The 17,598-nt window shown below is 41.4% G+C and overlaps 1 pseudogene; it reads left to right on the top strand.

The window, feature by feature from the left end:
* Positions 1-16,556, top strand: part of LOC120065908 — a 102,714-nt pseudogene extending 86,158 nt beyond the window's left edge.
* Positions 16,557-17,598: the final 1,042 nt, after the last annotated feature.

Below are 17,598 nucleotides of genomic sequence, written 5' to 3'. Positions count from 1 at the left end.
GTGTGTCTGTGCTGCAGAAGAAACAGAGAGAGACTGGCCATCCTAGTCCTATTAGCAGCAGGGTGGTGTGTGTGTTAAGGGATTCTCTTTTCGTCCGGTTGTTTTCCCTGGCTTTCTTTGTTCAGAAGCACAGTGATTTCACGGTTAGCTTGTTAGTCATCCCGCTAAGAGCATTCATAACCGTTTGGCACTACTAGGCGCTCTCATACAGCCCAGTGTTAATGCCATGCCAGGCACTGCCACGACACCATGGGCACTGTATGGAGAGAGCAGAGGGAGAGGTATAGAGGAGAGAAAGAAAGAGAGGGAGGAGAGATGGAGGACAGAGAATTAGAGAGACGGGAGAGGTAGGGCGGAAGGTCAGGGAAGTTGAAGGAAAACAGTAATAGAAAGTTGTGGGTGTTCTCTGAAGGAGTGGTTTTAGTTTTTTGCAGTTTTAATTATTCACACCAAAGAAAAGAAGTGAAAGACAAAACAGTACAAATAAAAAATAAAAAAAACGGTGTGCAAGTGAGGTTGGAAGCCCAAAAGGGCTTATATGAAACCACACCACAACTATAAGTACCAAAAAAAAGTATGTGTGGGTTTGTTAAACTGGACATTGTTGTGAGAGAAAGTATGGGTGGGTGGGTGGGTGGTTGAGTTTATATTGTACTGGGTGGGGGAGTGAAGGGTGTTTGTTCATATAGACATTTTCTCTACCACCCAGCTGCCCCTCACCCAGTACCCCCTGCCCTGTATGATAACACTGCCCTTTAACAGGAGGAGAGAAGAATGGAAAATAAACTCCACTAGTAACAACAGTAACAGCATAAGGCCTCTCTTGGTCCTAACACACATAATTAGCATGTCTGATTCTCTTACAATCCACATCATCCTATAGCTTGCACACCAGATGTCATCTGCCATGGTTTTTGGAGAAGTTGGTATGGGATACTTTGCTTTGGCGAATAAGAAAGTATTTTTTAAACATCCCGCTTTGGGCTGGATGTGTCAATGTGTAGTTTGTACCTGCATAACCTGTGAGCAGAATTACTGTCTTACCTCAATTAGCCATGAAATCCCTAGTTTGAAAGCAATTGTCACGCCCTGACCTTAGAGAGCCTTTTTATTTCTCTATTTGGTTAGGTCAGGGTGTGATTTGGGTGGGCATTCTAGTTTTTCTATTTCTTTGTTGACCGGGTCTGGTTCCCAATCAGAGGGATCATCGTTGTCTCTGATTGGAGATCATACTTAGGCAGCCTTTTTCCCACCTTTAGTTTGTGGGATCTTGTTTGTGTGTAGTTGCTTTCTGCACTGCATGTAGCTTCACGTTCGGTTGTAGTTTATTGTTTTTTCGTGTTCATCAAAATAAATGATGTACGCTTACCACGCTGCACCTTAGTCTGATTCTTCCGTCAACGAGCGTGACAGCAACTGTATTATTGAAGCGGTGCCATGGGCCAGCTCCCTAGCAATTTGAGTTCTAGCCCATGAACTTCAGCCCCTCACATTTGAGTAACAGCTAGCAAGAGGCCTGCCCAGTGTTATCCAATGAGGTTGGAGTGGATACAGCAGAGAGAGAGAGAGAGCAATGACGTAGTGCACATATCTGCACATATGTTACGTAGTGCGCATTTTTCGGGGACCACTTTTGGCTTGAGTGCTACTTTCAGAACCTTGGGCTAAAACATATGCAAAAGTACCGGAGAATCGCTAACACTTACCTGACAAACAGCACCTGAACTATAGATCTGTAGTGTTTGACAACTGTTTTCTCCTTCTTTCCAGCGGAGATCAAAGTGTCCGTCAATGATTTTATCATCAAAGCAGAAGCTGCTACACTCAAGGAGTATTAACTAGCCTGCCAGTTTCAAACAATGTTCATTTTCAAAAATGATATGTTTGATATGCAGTGCATTCGGAAAGTTTTCAGACCCGTTGAATTTTTCCACAATTTGTTGTTTGCCTTATTCTAAAATGGATTGAAATGTTTTTTGTCCTCAATCTGCACACAATACCCCATAATGACAAAAATATACTGTTTTTTAGAAAATGTTGGAAAGTTATAAAAAATTAATATGAAATATTTAATTTACTTAAGTATTCAGACCCTTTACTCAGTACTATTTTGAAGCACATTTGGCAGCGATTACAGCCTCAATTATTCTTGGGTATGACATTACAAGCTTGGCACACCTGTATTTGGGGAGTTTCTCCCATTCTTCTCTACAGATCCTCCAAAGCTCTGTCAGGTTGGATGGGGAGCGTAGCTGCACAGCTATTTTCAGGTCTCTCCAGAGATCTTCAATCGGATTCATGTCCGGGCTCTGGCTGGGCCTCTCAAGGACATTCAGAGACTTGTCCCGAAGCCACTACTGCATTGTCTTGGCTGTGTGCTTCGTGTCGTTTTCCTGTTGGAAGATGAACCTTCGCCCCCAGTCTGAGGTCCTGGGCGCTCTGGACCAGGTTTTCATCAAGGATCTCTCTGTACTTTGCTACGTTCATCTTTCCCTCGATCCTGACTAGTCTCCCAGTCCCTGAAAAAAAAACACAGCATGATGCTGACACCACCATGCTTCACCATTGGGATGGTGCCAGGTAGAGGTCGACTGATTATGATTTTTCAACGCCGATACTGATACCGATTATTGGAGGACCAAAAAAAGCCGATACCGATTAATCGGACGATTATTTATTTATTTTTTGTAATAATGACAATTACAACAATACTGAATGAACACTTATTTTATCTTAATGTAATACATCAATAAAATCAATTTAGCCTCAAATAAATAATGAAACATGTTCAATTTGGTTTAAATAATGCAAAAACAAAGTGTTGGAGAAGAAAGTAAAAGTGCAATATGTGTCATGTAAGAAAGCTAACGTTTAAGTTCCTTGCTCAGAACATGAGGACATATGAAAGCTGGTGGTTCCTTTTAACATGAGTCTTCCATATTCCCAGGTAAGAAGTTTTAGGTTGTAGTTATTATAGGAATTATAGGACTATTTCTCTCTATACGATTTGTATTTCATATACCTTTGCCTATTGGATGTTCTTATAGGCACTTTAGTATTGCCAGTGTAACAGTATAGCTTCCATCCCTCTCCTCGCTGCTACCTGGGCTCGAACCAGGAACACATCGACAACAGCCACCCTCGAAGCAGCGTTATCCATGCAGAGCAAGGGGAACAACTACTCCAAGTCTCAGAGCGAGTGACGTTTGAAACGCTATTAGCGCGCACCCCGCTAACTAGCTAGCCATTTCACATCGGTTACACCAGCCTAATCTCGGGAGTTGATAGGCTTGAAGTCATAAACAATGCAATGCTTGAAGCATTGCGAAGAGCTGCTGGCAAAACGCACGAAAGTGCTGTTTGAATGAATGCTTACGATCCTGCTAGTGTCTACCATCGCTCAGTCAGACTGCTCTATCAAATCATAGACTTAATTATAACATAATAACACACAGAAATACGAGCCTTAGGTCATTAATATGGTCGAATCCGGAAACTATCATCTCGAAAACAAAACGTTTATTCTTTCAGTGAAATACGGAACCGTTCCGTATTTTATCTAACGGGTGGCATCCATAAGTCTAAATATTCCTGTTACATTGCACAACCTTCAATGTTATGTCATAATTACGTACAATTCTGGCAAATTAGTTCGCAATGAGCCAGGCGGCCCAAACTGTTGCATATACCCTGACTCTGCGTGCAATGAACGCAAGAGAAGTGACACAATTTCAACTGGTTAATATTGCCTGCTAACCTGGATTTCTTTTAGCTAAATATGCAGGTTTAAAAATATATACTTCTGTGTATTGATTTTAAGAAAGGCATTGATGTTTAAATAAATAATAATAAATAAATAAATCGGCTAAATCGGCGTCCTAAATTACCAATTTCCGATTGTTATTAAAACTTGTAATTGGCCCTGATTAATCGGTCATTACGATTAATCGGTCGACCTCTAGTTCCAGGTTTCCTCCAGACGTGATGCTTGGCTTTCAGGCCAAAGACTCCAATCTTGGTTTCTTTAGACCAAAGAATCTTGTTTCTCATGGTCTGAAAGTTTTAGGTGACTTTTGGCAAACTCCAAGCGGGCTATCATGTGCCTTTTACTGAGGACTGGCTTCCGTCTTGCCCCTCTACCATAAAGGCCTGATTGGTGGAGTGCAGCAGAGATGGTTGTCCTTCTGGAAGGTTCTCCCATCTCGACAGAGGAACTCTGGAGCTCTGTGAGAGTGACCATTGGATTCTTGGTCCCCTCCCTTACCAAGGCCCTTCTCCCCCGAATGCTCAGTTTGGCCAGCGGGCCTTGGTGACCAAGAGTCTTGGTGGTTCCAAACTTCTTCCATTTAAGAATGATGTAGGGAGTATACTGTGTTCGTGCAGACCTTCAATGCTGCAGAAATGTTTTGGTACCCTTCCCCAGATCTTGGACTCGACACAATCCTGTCTCGGAGCTCTACGGACAATTCATTCGACCTCATGGCTTGGTTTTTGCTCTGACATGCACTATCAATTGTGGGACCTTATATTAACAGGTTTGTGCCTTTCCAAATGATGTCCAATCAAATGAATTTACCACAAGTGGACTTCAATCAAGTTGTAGAACCAGGATGATCAATGAAAACAGGATGCACCTGAGCTAATTTGAGTCTCATAGCAAAGGGTCTGAATCCTTTTGTAAATGATTTATGGCGAGGATAGAGAGAGAAAGAAAAAATGCATCCTTGTCTCGTCTTAGTAGGGAAATGTCTGTAGATCTTCCTTTCTCTGTGTTTTACCTGGGGCTTTCCTTGATAAATTACAATGCCTTATTCCGTCCTTTCTCCTGTAGTTCCTTATGTAGGAAAAAGATAACACATGACACTCTCCCTCCCCCTCTTTCTCCTTCTCTCCTCTTACCCTCTCTGTGAAGACTGGGAATGTAATCACCAAACAAACTCCCTTGGTTTCAGCTGGGTGCCTTGGCTAGGATAAGCTTTGATTTTCATAATGTGCATTTTGAGTATGAATGTGGCTCCTTTGTGTGACTGACTGTATCCATGGAAACAGAAACAGAAGTGAATAGAAGATGAGACCATCTCTCACCACTTTGTTAGGCCCTGTGGTCCTGCCTTTGGTCAGACCACTGAATCTACTGTAACAGTGGGCCATTCACCTTTCACCCTGACCCTCCCTTACTTCTGTGGAAACATTATCATATCTTATCTCTTATCTTATCAATCGTGGGGATAGGACAGGGTATACCGAAATGCTCTGTCCTGTCTTGTGAAGGCCGTGGATGGAGTGTCATTTAGTCCCTTTTCCTCTTCCATCCCTCCACTCTCTCTTCCCCTCAGTCCTCTTCTCCTCCTCCTTGAATCCCATCTACCAGAATCTGTCCTGACCTCTGACCTTGGCCTTTAGGATCTGCCGGAGGTCAATGTGACCTGGTCGGAGGAGGGCCCCCAGGCGCTGGACTCCAACAGCATCTCCATCGCTGTGGCGACTGAGAAGGGCCTCATTACCCCCATCATCACAAACGCTGCTGACAAGGGAGTGCAGGAGATCTCAGCTAACGCCAAGGTGGGGTGGAACACTACTGATACCTGGGTAGTGTGGAGCTCATAGTTCAGAATCAGGGCCTGTGCTGTTGGAGAAATACATGCCAGTGAGCTGCTAACTTTCCCGGGCGGAGTGGAATAAAATCATGAAATGTTACAGTATCTGAAATGGAACTAGCTGTCTCCATTATTTAGTGGCAGTTACAAAGCACTCAAATTAAAGTTCTATAAAATGAGTGTAGAATGGTAATATCACCAGCAGCCCCTTGGCCTTGAGACTGTGGCTGAATCCCAAATCACCCTCGACCCTCCATTTGCTCATTCACGCGTGCCTCTACAATATCCACATGTCCCAAAGCTGTGGTTGTGAAAATAATGGAGGGTGTAAGGGCTAATTAGACCCTCCAATAGCCATTTTGACATAGTCCACTATGCTGCCGGCTTCAGAGTGAAGTGGTATTCCATAATTCACTGCATAATATTTTAGCTTGCACAATTTTATACACAAAACATTTGCCACCTGTAATTGTTCGTCAGATTGTGAGACTTGACACATGTAACATTGGAAATTAAAATAAAAAACTATTACTGAGGTTTATATCTTGTAAAACGACAGGGGGAATTTTCTCATTTGAATTTCATGCTAATTTTATCATTTAAATGTGGAACATGAATTTCATCATTCAAGTCACGAGTGTGTCCCGAAGTTGATTGGTTTATTTGATCCCTTCGCCAGTATTGAAGTCACCCTCAGAGTTTCGTCAGAAACATTTGACAACGGAGGACCCTCTAATCGAGTTGGTAGGGGCGAGGGGCAGGTTTCAGATTCAGTGTGTAACTGCATTCCTCAGGTGCTTTCTTTGGAAAGCTCAGGCTGGGAATGAGTTGCAGTGTGGGGACTCATTCTGAATCACTCGCTAGGTAAACACATATCAGGGTTGGTGGTGTTTACATTCCTGGACAGGGACCAGATATTGTTGTGCTGCATTATCTGCATAATTTTTTGCAGCTCTTAAATCTGCCACAATTGGGCTTCTCATAATGACTTTGGTGATGATGGTGGATTGCTAAAATAACTTAATCAATTGATTGACACAGTAGATAACCATACTAGTGATGTGGGAGGGGAAATCGATACAGTTACATATAGGCATATTATTTTTGACAATATCGCAATATTATTTTCACGGCTGCTAGTCAGCTGTACCTACACCGAAGCTCACCGTCTTCTTTTTAAATAGTGAGCCAAATTTGTTTTCAGCAACTTAATTTCCATGTTTAATCAAAACTTGTTTTCTCATGACTCGCTTATCCCTCTGCGGCAGTCATATGGTGAGCAATATGTTTGGAACATCGAATCACAATAAAATCACAATATCGAATCGCAATACATATTTAAATAATTGTGAGAATCGCAATACATATCCTATCGGCACTTAAGTATCATGACAATATTGTATCGTGAGGTCCCTGGCAATTCCCAGCCCTAAACCATACTGAATCTAGAGGGAGTATACATATATGTCTGTATGATATGTCTGTATGATATGACATTATAGACACTGTAGTTCTCTCCATCTCAGCAGCCAGCTATGAACTGAGCGTGCCATGATTATGAATAAATAAATGTACAATGCTAGATCATTAAAAGCGATTAATGGAGGGTTATATAGGGGGCGGGTACATAGGCCTCAGCAGCTGGGTACACTCACACACACACACATACACACACACCAGTGTGCCAGCTTAAGAAATAGAGAAAGTGACAATGTAATTCCAATGTATTCCCTGCAAAGGACAACGTGTGCTACCGATCTGTGGCCTGCAACAACACATTTATTAAACACATACACACTTGCGGTGCCACATACACACACGTACGCACAGTGGTCTCCTGTCCGTGTGTTCCCACCCAGAGTCAGAAGCCTGGTTTGAGTTAGGGCAGAATGTAAACCCCTTATCAGCAGCTAATTGAATACAACATGTGGTCTGGAAGGGGCACAGAGCGCTCAGTGACTACCAAGCCTGAACCCACAAAACACATGATTGCTTTTCCTTTCGATGCTGTTATCGCTAATGTCTCCCCATGTATTCTAATGTGTCTCTGGGTCTTTTGACATACTGTTTTTTTTAGATAAAGGCAGTGTCACTGCAATATCTCTAAAGTAAATTTCCATTTGAATGAGCATGACGTGTATGAGTGTTAGACATATTATTGCACATCTGCTGCAAATTATTTCCTCCATTTGGGCCAGGGTTGTCATGTTGGCCCATAGAAAATAGAATATTAAGAGAGTATCATATATAGGGTTGTATGACATGCTTCAATGCATAGGCCTGTGTGTGTACTGTATGTGTTTGTGTATACTTGTGGAGCCTCTGTGTCCCTGCGGTTATATCCGCAGGGTGGGGCGGATCATTAAATATTGTGTGGATAAAGGCCGGGTGGGTGGCGGGTTGAATAAACATAAAAAACAGTACCTTAAAAAAATCCATAAATGTGTCTTTGTTGTTCAATTTATTTATCTATGTTTCTACATTGAGGTTTTTATTTCCTTATTTTAGGCTGGTATTAGTGCATAAGCTTAATTAGGCTTCAGGGCCTACACGCCAATCGCCAAAATAGCCTACACGCCAATCGCCAAAATAGCCTACACGCCAATAGCCAAATTCTTTTGGTAACAGGTAGAAAAAGTTAACTTCGATCCATGGAGGCAAAAATTATTCAGCAAGAGAAAAACTGAAAAATGTAGAGTTGAAAATAATGAAAAGGGAGGGCAAGAAAAGTAATGTTTGGAAAAGATTTGGTGAATGCTATAAGGGGATGACAGCAGTTTATGTGTGATGATTGTGAAGCGCAATAAAAATTTGACACAATACCGGGACTTCAAACAGGCCTATGGCACATAAAGGAACTGTAGAGTCGCCAATACTGTTCAGATGGGTAAATAGAAACTTAAATCTGGACACTGACTGTAGGTCTATAACCTCTCACATAGCCATAATATTAACTCCTGCAGAATTAAGCATTTCTTGCAGTAAAATGACACAACAAATGTAGGCTACATTTTGACAGGAGTGAAGAAATATGATTTCTTTCTTTCAGCATTTTGAGAGAATGCGAATGCGCAGTTAGATTCATAAACGCTGATAGTATTTCAACCACATAAAATATGGATCCAAGCCGATCTAAAATCTGATCAGATACATGTTGGGACATTTTCAAAGCTTTCTACTTCCTTACAACCGGTCAAACTGATGTCATTTGGAAATTTTGCACAGAAAATCTTTCAATTTTTTTCCTCCCTGGTTTGTAAATGTCTTTGCTCCGCGAAATAAGCTGATATGGCAGAGAACTTTACCGATGTCAACTAGATGGAAGCATTTTTCTATCAATTTATGACATTCTGGTGAGACAGGGTTTAGTTCGTCTTTTAGGGCAACATATAATAACAGAAGAGAAGCTCCATGTACAATATCTAATTATAGACAAGTTGACTAACAAATAACCTACCAAAATTTTGGAAATTATAAACAGAAACATATCTAAATCGGCAAATAAATTCCTGCCACCCCCGGTCAAAAACAAATTCCGCCGTCTCTGACTGTAGTGTACAGAGCATTTTTCTATATTAGCGAGTTAGTGCCAGGTGCAGGCCTCAGATTTTCACTTTATCGCCTATAGTCGGGCGGTTGCGAATGGGTTATTAGCAATTAAAGGCAGTTGTGGGTGAACAAACACCTGACCCGCCTGACTACTAATGTGTGCATGTGAGGAACATATGGATGATTTTCCACCTCACATGCACTGGGATGAGAGTCAATAATCCAGAAAACACACACACACACCTATATAAAGTGCAACAGTGCAGCCTCCAAGCTCCTTATGTAGCATATTGATTTGTGCTCTGGTAGCATATTGATTCATGTTGACTTTCGAGTGATGGAAGAAAGGGGGGTGTTTAATTGTTTCTAAAGCACCATTACTTTAGAGAACTCGTCTTCTTTCTGCTCACTGAGTCATGTCAACTCCCTTACTCCAGCTTGCCAAGCCACAGGCGGAGAAAGCCCACTCAGATCAATACAGAGAGTACACACAAGATCAATTTGGCGAAGCAGCAACTTGGACTGACAAACCACTGTATGCAGGAGAGGAAAATATATATCCTACAATAGTGGAATAGGGTAGGGTCTGATGTAGAAGACCCTGGAATTGGAATCAGCGGGGTTAAACATTGATGATGCAGTAGGTCTACATGCATTCAGACAAAGAGGTCAATTTTGTATAAAGAATGTGTCAGGATTTGGCCAGGATTGTTTTGGTCACTAGATGCCCCCATTGCGCCTTTTTGAACCTTTTGTTTTTCCCTTGTTATAGTTATTATTTGCACCTGTGCCTCATTTCCTTGTAGGTATTTAAACCCTTAGTGTTCCTCAGTTCTTTGCTCTGTGTTTGTATGTTAGCACCCAGCCCCAGCCATGCTGTGAACATTTATTTCTCTAGTTGGATTTTCCTGAGGTACTCTGGTTTTGTTCTTGTTTATTTTTGATTATTCTTTTTAAGGTTTGTTTTTCCCTGCTGTTCTTACCACTTTGTGGATTTTCATTGTATCTTGGAGGATATTCATTTTTTCTCTTGGCATTACTTTTGACGTTGTGGATTTATATTTCTTGCCTGGAGATCTTTTTCCTTTATCTTCTTCTCAATAGGGGGTGCTGTTTGCACTTTGTAATAATTTCGTTCCCAAATTAAACTGCCTCGTACTCAATTCTTGCTCGTACAATATGCATATTATTATTACTATTGGATAGAAAACACTCTAGTTTCTAAAACCGTTTGAATTATATCTGTGAGTAAAACAGAACTCGAGTTAGAGCATTTTTCCTATGAGGATGTGAGAATGCAGAATTCTGCAAGCTGTTCCCAGGTCAGTTTATTAATTTGCCTGTCTTCTATTGGTTGAGATGCACTGCATACGCCTTCCCCTGGATGTCAGCGAATAGTGAGATTTGAAATGGAGTCTCTAGGCAGATCTGAGAGGTTATAAATAGCTTGGGAACGAAGGGTCCGGTCTTTGTTCACTTCGCTCTGACGCAGGAAGGACCTTGGCATGTCGTAGTAGAAAGCTCCGGTTATAGCTCTTAGATATATCCGGCTCTGTTTTTATTCGATATAGCTGTTAAAGACATCATAATGTTGTTATTTTAAACCGAATTATATCAGTTTATGTCAGTATATTGCGATTTTCGGGTATTTATTTGTGTTGCGTTCTATGGAGTTGGGGATGTCTGGCCCACATGGCTAATGTTTACTGCTAATTGCAACGTTGAAGACTACATTCTACAACCGAGCAACGATTCTTTTGGACAAAGGACAACTTTCCCAAGATTCTGATGGAAGCACATCAAAAAGTAAGAACTATTTATGCTGTTAATTCGTTGTTCTGTTGAAAAATGTAAAATGCATAATCCGCCATTAATTTCCGTGCGGTCTCGCTTTAACGCACGCTGTATGTCGTAGTAACGTTAATTTTAAAAATGTAACACAGCGATTGCATTAAGAACTAATGTATCTTTCATTTGCTGTCCAACCTGTATTTTTTAGTCAAGTTTATGATTAGTTATCGATTAGAATAGGTGCCTCTCCCAAGATTTCTCCCGACATTTTGTTGGCAGCTTGGCTACTTTTCTCATTGTATAACCACGATTTGTGCCGCTACATATGCACATTTTCGAACAAACCCTATATGCATTGTGTAATATGATGTTACAGGACTGTCATCTGAAGAAGTTTATGAAGGTTAGTCAAAAATTATATGTCTTTTGCTTGCTTGTTACGATCGCTAACCTTTGCTGCTGGTAAATGGCTTGTGTTTCTGGCTATTGTGGTAAGCTAATATAATGCTATATTGTGTTTTCGCTGTAAAACACTTAAAAAATCTGAAATATTGGCTGGATTCACAAGATCTTTGTCTTTCATTTGCTGTATGCTGTGTATTTTTCAGAAATGTTTTATGATGAGTATTTAGGTAATTCACGTTGCTCTCTGTAGTTATTCTAGTCGCTTTGGTGAGAGTTGTGATGGTGGCTGCAATGGTAAACTATGATTTATACCTGAAATATGCACATTTTTCTAACAAAACATATGCTATACAATAAATATGTTATCAGACTGTCATCTGATGAAGTTGTTTCTTGGTTAGTGGCTATTTATATCTTTATTTGGTCGAATTTGTGATAGCTACTGATGCAGTAAAAAACTGGTGGAGTAAAAAAAGTGGTGTCTTTTGCTAACGTGGTTAGCTAATAGATTTACATATTGTGTCTTCCCTGTAAAACATTTTAAAAATCAGAAATGATGGCTGGATTCACAAGATGTGTATCTTTCTACTGGTGTCTTGGACTTGTGATTTAATGATATTTAGATGCTAGTATTTACTTGTGACGCTATGCTATGCTATGCTAGTCAGCTTTTTTACTGATGGGGGTGCTCCCGGATCCGGGATTGGGAGGAATTAGAGGTTATTAAACCACCGTCTCTAGTACTGCTGTGTCTGCCTCATCTTCTGGGTTCTGCCGACTATTAGTGACTGTTTCTCTCACCGGGTCCTGACAGAATGTTCATTTGTCATTATTATAGTGCAGTCCCATTCCACCCCATATGGCCTGCTTGGAACCCTCCTAAAGACTAACTTTCAATGATTTTTCTTTAAAAGCAATTGCCTGCACTGTTTCCTCCTGCTCAGCCAATTTGGTTTTCATTGTGTTAATGTCAAAGTGTTGCCTTCGATGGAGTTTGATGAGTTCTGATTAAACTTGGAATATTGTTATTATCAACTATCCTATTGAAATATTGAGTGCTATAGTCTAGGGTCTACGTCAGAAGTTAATGGATATCTGTAGGAGGAATGTATATGGTGGAGGCAATTAAGTTTAGAGTGTATTGACTAAAGGAAGGGCAATCACATGGTTGCAGGCACGGATACGGGTGGAGAGATGTGGTGTAGTGAAGAAGGGGGTCAAGGTCAGGTCAGGTCATTTTAAGGGAAAAGGAACAGTTTATTGCTCGTATCACTTAACTTCCTGCCTAGCAATAAAGATGTAATGTTTAGAGAGAAGGAGGAGACTCCACCCAAATTGGAGTATATATACTACCACTGGTGGAAATATGTTTTTGTCTTATGCAACTGCATGACCCAGTGGGTGAATAAACTCGGTTTGAGCTTGATGAAGCGTCCGTGAGTTTTTTACTTTGTTTATTTAGAACCTAATAAATTCAACACAGTGGGATTGAATTGCACTCTGCTCTAGCTCTGTGTGTGTTGATGCCTGGGTTTATTTAAGTAATGCTAACAGAGGCTCTTGTGTGAAGCATTTGGAGTATGCAGTCTGAACTCTGAGTGAGGGCTGCCTTTGGAGTGTTGACTATGACAAGCTGAAGGGAGGTTATCAGCATGACATTATTTCAACATTATCGTTGAACCATGAGGTCCATACTGTATCACTGAGACGGCTAGAAGCGTGATTGATGGATCTGATTGAACCATCACCACCTCTAGACAGTAGATCATTGATTAGCCTATGGCTCACAGTGGATCCCTGCCTCTGACTACAGTAGACGACTGACTGACTGCTGATCTGTTTTCTCCAGGCACTGGCCCAAAATGCTTGGGATGGGAAGCTGCTTCCTCATGAGTACCAGGGAGGCTCATACAGGTAAACACAACACACCTTATTATCTGGGAGCGAGATAATACTAACCCTCAGTCCTTTACACCTGGAATATTATTTAGATAGATATGCTTTGTACAAATGCAGTGTAGACTTGGCTGTGGGATTTCTCTCTTGGCTTGTTAGACGGTGAACTGGTGTTTGACTCAGGTTCTTACTTAGCACTTCAACATAGTCAAATGTTTGAATATGCAGACATACAGGTCTACGGTGTGGGAGCAAGGTGTTCAATAGCCGTATCTGGTTCACCGCTGACAATCTGCAGCGTTTGTACCAGGCGCTAAGTTAATCATTTCTTGAATAGGTCAGTAGGCTACTGGTAGGGAAGCAGTCATTAAAACCTCTTATGGCTGCAAGCCCGAGGTCGGTACACCTATGACAACATCCCCCACCCCCCCCACACTGATTAGCATCGCTAGCATAGCGTCACAATTAAATAGTAGCATCTAAATATCATTAAATCACAAGTCCAAGACACCAAATGAAAGATACAGATCTTGTGAATAAAGCCACCATTTCAGATTTTTAAAATGTTTTACAGGGAAGACAAAATATGTAAATCTATTAGCTAACCACGTTAGCAAAAGACACCATTTTTCTTTGTCCACCATTTTCTCTCTCCATCTGTAGCTATCACCAATTCGGCCAAATAAAGATATTGATAGCCACTAACCAAGAGAGAACCTCATCAGATGACAGTCTGATAACATATTTATTGTATAGGATAGGTTTTGTTAGAAAAATGTGCATATTTCAGGTATAAATCATAGTTTACAATTGCACCCACCATCACAACTCGACTAGAATAAATACACAGAGCAACGTGTATTACCTAATTACTAATCATAAAACATTTCTTAAAAATACACAGCTCACAGCAATGGAAGGACACAGATCTTGTGAATTCAGACAATATTTCAGATGTTCTAAGTGTTTTACAGCGAAAACACAATAACTCGTTATATTAGCATACCACATGTGCAAACGTTACCAGAGCATCGATTCAAGCCAAAGAGAGCGATAACGTAATCATCGCCAAAATATATTAATTTTTTCACTAACCTTCTCAGAATTCTTCCGATGACACTCCTGTAACATCATATTACAACATACATATAGAGTTTGTTCGAAAATGTGCATATTTAGCCACAAAAAAACGTGGTTATACAATGACAAAACTAGCAAAACTAGCCTGAAAATGTCGGGCGCCATATTTGACAGTGATCTTGTCTCATGATTAACTATTCATAAACTTGACTAAAAAAATATAAGTTGGACAGCTATCGAAAGACAAATTAGTTCTTAATGCAATCGCTGAATTACATTTCTAAAATTATCCTTACTGTGCAATACAGGGTTCGCCAAGCGAAGCTATACCAAAGAAAATGGCGGAATATGCGTTTAAAATTTTTAGACAGAACAACGATTTATCATCTTAAATATTTCTTACTATGAGGTGATCTTCCATCAGAATCTTGGGCAATGTATCCTTTCTTGGGTCTAATCTTCTTTTGGTCGAAAGATGTCCGCTTGTCCGTCGAAATGCCCACTAACGTTCGACCGGTACTGGAAACATGCCCAAAGCTTCAAAGTGCATCACCAAGAATTGCCTCAAAATCGCACTAAACGGATATAAATTGCTATAAAACGGTTTAAATTAACTACCTTATGATGTCTTTAACACCTATAACGAGTAAAAACATGACCGGCGAAATATTACTGGCTAAACCCAAGGTTGGAAAGAGAGCAGGTCCAACGTACATCGTGCGTCAGGCGCAGCAGGAAAAGAACGGTACATCCGGTCTTTGTCGTTTTATACAGGCACTGATTGCGCAATCGACTCCATTCAAATTGTCACCTCTTACTGACATCTAGAGGAAGGCGTAGGCAGTGTTTGTAGTATCATAGCCTTCACAGGGACTTATGAACTGACCTGGGAGCAGGGGCCAAGATGTCTGAAATCTCACACCATATCAGGAAAAGTGCTGTAGAATGAGTTCTGTTCCACTCAGAGACATAATTCAAACGGCTATAGAAACTAGAGAGTGTTTTCTATCCAATAATAACAATAATATGCATATTGTACGAGCAAGAATTGAGTACGAGGCCGTTTGAAATGGGCACCTTAAACAGAGCTACTCAATACTGCCCCTGCAGCCATAAAAAGTTAATGTCCTGCTATTAGAGTTACAACCATCACAGCTAGTCCATATAATATGTAGATTCTACATTATCACATGCAGACATGAAGAGAATATGTGGCCAGACGACAAGAGCCATCAATTATGTGGCCATCCATTCCAGGGGAGGGCGGGCTGTTTTAACTCATTTGAATTAATTGGGTAATTTAGACATAAATGGGGTTTCTGTGTCAGAGGAGGATAATTAATTTCTATAAAGGATGCAAGCTCTTTCTATCTCTTCTTGAAGATGTATGCATGCTTCTTCCCTCCCTTTATCCATCCCTCCATCCCCCAGGTCTGGCTATGTTATTAACCCACACAGGAAATTGCCTGTGGATGTTATTGCTCACTAAACACAGAGATAGGATGGTCTCTCTCTCTCTCTGTGAGTTCACCTCAGGCTGTTGGAAGTGGCACAATGTCTTTATGTGTCTATTGAGGAAATGTCTCCTGGTATCCTCTTTTGTATTCTCCTTAATTCACCTCACACACAGCTTATTGTGTTTTGAGTGCATGCTGTCTTGACTGAATTAGTAACAGGGAATAGGTAGCAATAAGGCCCCATTATGTCTGGCTGTATCTCCCCTTGGTTAATTAATTGTCTGCATGTTTTCCCTGGCTGAGCCAGACTAATGATGCAATGCCCATTGTCTCCTCTCTCTCTCATTCCCGTCCCTTTGTCTCTCACCACCCTCCTTCATCTTTTTTTCTCTCTCGCGTTCCCCCACCCCTCCTTCGTTCTCTCTCTCTCTCCTTCCCCTATTTTTCCTCCCAATTCCTCTCACGAATTAAAATTAGCTTTATTGGTACAAATGGTTAAATCTCTGTCTGTCTCATTCCCTTCCTGTCTCTCCCTGACAGTATTTCTAACCTGGGCATGTTTGGCATCAGTGGGTTCAGTGCGGTGATCAACCCTCCACAGGTGTGTATCCTGGCCGTGGTCACCTCCAGGTCTGTGCTCCGTCTGACCGAGGAGACCGGTGCCCTGAGCACCGTCACCCTGTCTAGTGACGGGTACCTAGTGGACGACGAGCTGGCATCGTGCTTCCTGGACAAGTTTTGTGCCAACCTGGAGAGGCCGCAGCGCATGTCACTAGCCTGAGATGGCGGGATGGAGAAAGGGAAGGAAGGAGAGAGGGAACACTTCCATCGTGAAACTTAGTGTGTTCTGCAAAGGAGCAGCTGTCTTCTTTTAACTAAATTAACATTGTCGTGGCTAGATGTGCCATTGGCTTGTACATAGATGTTTTATTTTACCTTTATTTCACGAGGCAAGTCAGTTAGGAACACATTTTTTATTTTCAATGACAGCCTAGGAACAGTGGGTAAACTGCCTTGTTCCGGGGAAGAACGACAGATTTGTACCTTGTCAGCTCGGGGATTCGATCTTGCAACCTTTTGGTTACTAGTCCAACGCTCTAACCACCAGGCTACCTGCCGCCCCATAGTTACAGCAGATATGACTTTTTATGACCTCTGCTATGTCATGATCATCAATGATAAGGCTTTTTGATGGAGGTGCCAATGCTACGACCCATGTCTCAATGAGTTATTATCCATTCACCTGGACAATGCAAACCGATGCTGATGTATAGACTGTTATGTTTTTGTACATTTCTCTCATCTATTTATTATCGGCCATCGACTGCACTGCGTTTCTCCTGTGTGAATACATTTTCCTGACAAAGTGAGTGGCACTTTGAAATTTCCCTCAACATTCTGACTAAAGACTTTGTTGGGATTGCAGGTTCTGTTAGGTCTCCTGAAGGGTTACGAGAGAAAAAAATCCACTGAAATCTCTCAAGATTGTCTATGTCAAAAATACACATGGACAAAGCAGTAGAAGGGCCTTACTAAAGAGCTCATTGACATTCAATGTGCCACCGTCATAGGATGCCACCTTTCCAACAAGTCAGTTTGTCAGGTGTCTGCCCTGCTAGAGTTGCCACAGTCAACTGAAAGTGCTGTTATTGTGAAGTAGAAACGTCTAGGAGCAACCACGGCTCAGCCGAGAAGTTGTAAGCCACACAAGTGCACAGAACGGGACCGTGAGTTCTGAAGCATGTTGCACGTCTGTCCTTGGTTGCAACACTCACCATCGAGTTCCAAACTGCGACTGGAAGCAACGTCAGCACAATAACTGT

Source organism: Salvelinus namaycush, chromosome 21, assembly GCF_016432855.1.
Source record: "Salvelinus namaycush isolate Seneca chromosome 21, SaNama_1.0, whole genome shotgun sequence".
Lineage (NCBI taxonomy): Eukaryota > Metazoa > Chordata > Actinopteri > Salmoniformes > Salmonidae > Salvelinus > Salvelinus namaycush.
The sequence above is the reverse complement of the archived record's forward strand: the minus strand, read 5'-3'. Positions and strand labels throughout refer to the sequence as shown.